The sequence below is a fragment of the Pygoscelis adeliae genome, unplaced genomic scaffold, assembly GCF_000699105.1.
Source record: "Pygoscelis adeliae isolate BGI_AS28 unplaced genomic scaffold, ASM69910v1 Scaffold85, whole genome shotgun sequence".
In the NCBI taxonomy this organism is placed as follows: Eukaryota; Metazoa; Chordata; class Aves; order Sphenisciformes; family Spheniscidae; genus Pygoscelis; species Pygoscelis adeliae.
Window position 1 is genome coordinate 2531145 of NW_008824900.1, and position 3421 is coordinate 2534565.

A 3421-nucleotide genomic window follows, 5' to 3' on the forward strand; every position below is an offset into this window, starting at 1 on the left:
AAGAGTGCTATATCATGTAAATGAATTATATATGCTGAATATTAAGCTATTGGGGTTATCACATGTTTTGTAAGAGTGTAAGTGACTACAGTAGTCATTTTTTTCTGCATCTACATTTATTTTAGTTTATGGGAGGGAGGGGGGAAATTGGGGACATGGGAATGGGGTTTGGCTAAAATATTAATTATGAAGCAAAAAGGGGCCCCACTGCACCAACTATCATATATCAGCTGTCTTAAATTATTCACTGTTTGTTCAAAGCCAAAGGTTATGTTCTTATTAGGGGTGCTTTTCTTGACACTTGTACATAAAAATCGGATTAAAAGCTGTCCGAAGGCACCCTTTTAAAGCATTCCACCAGGCAGTATTCAGCTATTTATCCATAACTAGTTATTTAGGCAAAAACTGCTAGTTAGACCATTAACAAGCATTCTTTTTATATTTCTTCCAGTAAAATAAATTATTGATATCATTGCTGACTTTTATATTATGGGAGGGAAAAAAACAATAATAAAAAGGTGATAAAAGCACTGTTTCTATTTTTTTCTTTTTTTTCCAAAAAAGAAAGTAATAAAAACTTAAATTCTTTGTACCAGTAAAAAAAAAAAAAATGTATAAAATTTACATCCGTGCAGTGGAGTTGTTAAGTTCTAGAAATACACAGCCTATGATGCTTTAGATTTAGCCTAGTAGACCAACTGTTAGAGACAGACGTATCATTTTTATGGAATTATATGATAATCATATTCAGATTTATATAAGCATTTTACAAGTATTGCAATCATTGAGTAGAGATAATCATGGTATTTTCATCAGCTTGGTACTTTTTGAAACATGACTGTGTCGTGTAAACAATCTGCAATTTTTCAAGGCATGACAACTTGCCCCTATTTGATTTTCAAACCAAGGCCATTTCGCTAAATATCGGGCCCAAGACAACTTTTCAACTGGGACAAAAGAGGGACCTTCTTCCGATGGAGCACTGACTGGAGAAGGCTGCTTGTCTGGGTCACGGACAGGTGCAGCCCAGCAGATGCCCGGGTGGCAGTTTCAAGCATAGTTGAAAAATTGCAGTTTGTCTGTGCATATGTTTGGACTCTTTCCATGTTGTCCTGTTTACAAGTTAACCTAAGTTGGGGTGTTTGTCACGGGTCTTCTTGTTTTTGTATTTAAATAAATAAAGCAGAAAACTGTCTCGCTACAGTTTTGCTGCAGATAGTTATATCCTCATGTGTACTGTGCGTGCCTACTGGCAAGCACCTTAGTAAATTATCAACTCACCGCTGTGAACCTGCCAACTTGCTATAACAACTCTGCTTTAAAAAAAGTGTTTGTGATCAGGCTTTCTCTTTGTCATCGTATGTGCATGCAGTATGATCAGTTGAACAATAACCATCAATAAAGTTTCACAAGATTTGAAAACAAAGTTTCTGTAGCATTTATATCTAAGAATGAAAAATAAATTATCTTTAAAATTGAAACAGAGAGAGAAAGAGACTATATTAATCAATGAAAAATGGGGCAGTAACATATATTTATACTGGTGAGGGAATGAACTGAAATTTATTGAGAGTTCAATCCCCACATTTATTATATAAGATATACGAGACAAGCCTCCTATTAAAAAAAAAAAAAGTATATTTCATTTAAACACCGCGATAAAAGCAACTTGAAAAAATGTTTACCAAATGTTAGGCTTCCAATTCAAAGTGTGGATGATACATCTTTTTTGGAATTGCACACACAAAATGTCTAACGTGGGGAATAACAGAATTTATTTGCAATTTTAATTTTCATGAGATGGCTTTACAACTCCCACTCTCCGAATGATTATATGGCGTTTTAGTCTATTAAAATAATCTTGAAAGGTTGAGGGTGCAGCCCATATTACAAAATATTTTGTTTATAAAGCTCCTACAGTACTCCTCATAGTAATTTTAAAATGTATGTCTGAAATAGTTATGTAAGAAAAGCATTTGAAATTTTTTTACAATATATATTGGGAATGTTTTCACTTATATAAATAACTACTGATAATATGACTTATGAAAAAAATTATTACTACCATATGTGGAATATAGTGACTTCTAAAAAGATTTAAAAAACCACCTTACAAACCCAGAAAATGTGTATATCTGTCTTTAGAAATTAGTGTTTATATCACAAGCGTGATTTGTGAATAAAGAAAAATGGTTTGTAATATCAAAATAAAAGCTTAGTCTGAAAAGGTAAAAATACGTTGGTGTTCAAAGTCATTTTGCTTTTCTTTTTTACTGTGTTGGTTGAAGAGCTATCCACAGTTGCACCATCTGTACTGTACACAATATACTTATAAAGAGATGTACTATTGACAAGGTTCACAGCTTTTTTACTGCCTGGAAGCGGTGTTTGGGAGCCTGGCTGGGCAGAGGAGCCTGATGAGGTTAGTGCCTGCCCTGTGCGCCCGGTGCTCCTGCCCAGGGAGTGGGGCTGCCGGGCGTGTGTGTGTCCGTCTGCGTGCGTGCCGGTGCTGTGTGTGTCTATGGGAGGGGGGCAATAACCTCATCAGCGGGCCCAAGCTTGGCTGCTGCTGCTTTTCAGTCAGAGGCCAGAGTGATGAGACTCAGCACGGGACCGGGTTGAAGGTTTGCTTCCCAAAAAGGCAAGTTTAATCCCCTATCAGATGTATTTTTCAGGCAACACTGCGTGATACATGAGGAGGAATTGGTTTTTGTTCGTAGGAAGAAAAAAAGGCATCTTCCAAACTGACTGCATTTAAACAGGACATTTCATCTAAGTGGATCACAAAAATACCACTGATCTGCACCTGACCTCTGAGATGAAATGTGACTGTAGCTGCTCAGCCAAGTGCTGCTCAGGGAGCACCAATTACTGGGGAGGGCCAGTTGCTACGAGTATGTGCCCGCTGCTCTCATCTGGGCCCTGCACCACTTCTCTCCGGTGGCAGATGGGAGTTAGCCTTCTGTTTAGCTGTCTTTTTCATGGACAGCTTCTATTTCTGTGCACCTTCAAGTACAGGAGAGGAAGGAGAGATAACGCTGTTGATCTGAAACCAACAGTGGAATTTCTGCAGTTCTGGAAGGCTCCTTCCTGTCACTCCCAGCTCTGTCGTCCAAGTCATAGCAAATACAACTATGTGCTTGTAGGTCTAGACTTACCCATCAGTCTAAAAGGTCGTGATGAAGCTGATGAGTTTAATGTGCCATTAATCATGTCACATGCATGCCAACAGAATTACACGACTCTTCCACCTGGGTTCCTAATACACTGTAATTTAGTAGAGGAAGAGAAGACGTAAAGGTAAGGGATTAAATACTGCGTGTTTTGCAGTTTAGCAGCAGGCTTTACTCTAAAAAGTGCTTGGATCCTTCTGGGAAAGTAAAGAGAAGAAACCCTGATGTTTGCCAGGAATGGTGGGGAG

At 38.1% G+C, this 3421-nt stretch overlaps 1 protein-coding gene across 7 annotated transcripts in view; it reads left to right on the forward strand.

Annotated features, from left to right (window-relative positions):
- RBFOX1 (RNA binding protein, fox-1 homolog (C. elegans) 1) overlaps positions 1-2237 on the forward strand; it is a 271893-nt gene extending 269656 nt beyond the window's left edge. For all 7 annotated transcript variants that reach the window (XM_009324718.1, XM_009324716.1, XM_009324722.1 and 4 more), the window contains one exon: positions 1-2237. This exon is cut by the window's left edge and continues 400 nt beyond it. The gene's annotated coding sequence lies outside the window, so the exon portion shown is untranslated.
- The last annotated feature ends 1184 nt before the right edge of the window (positions 2238-3421 follow it).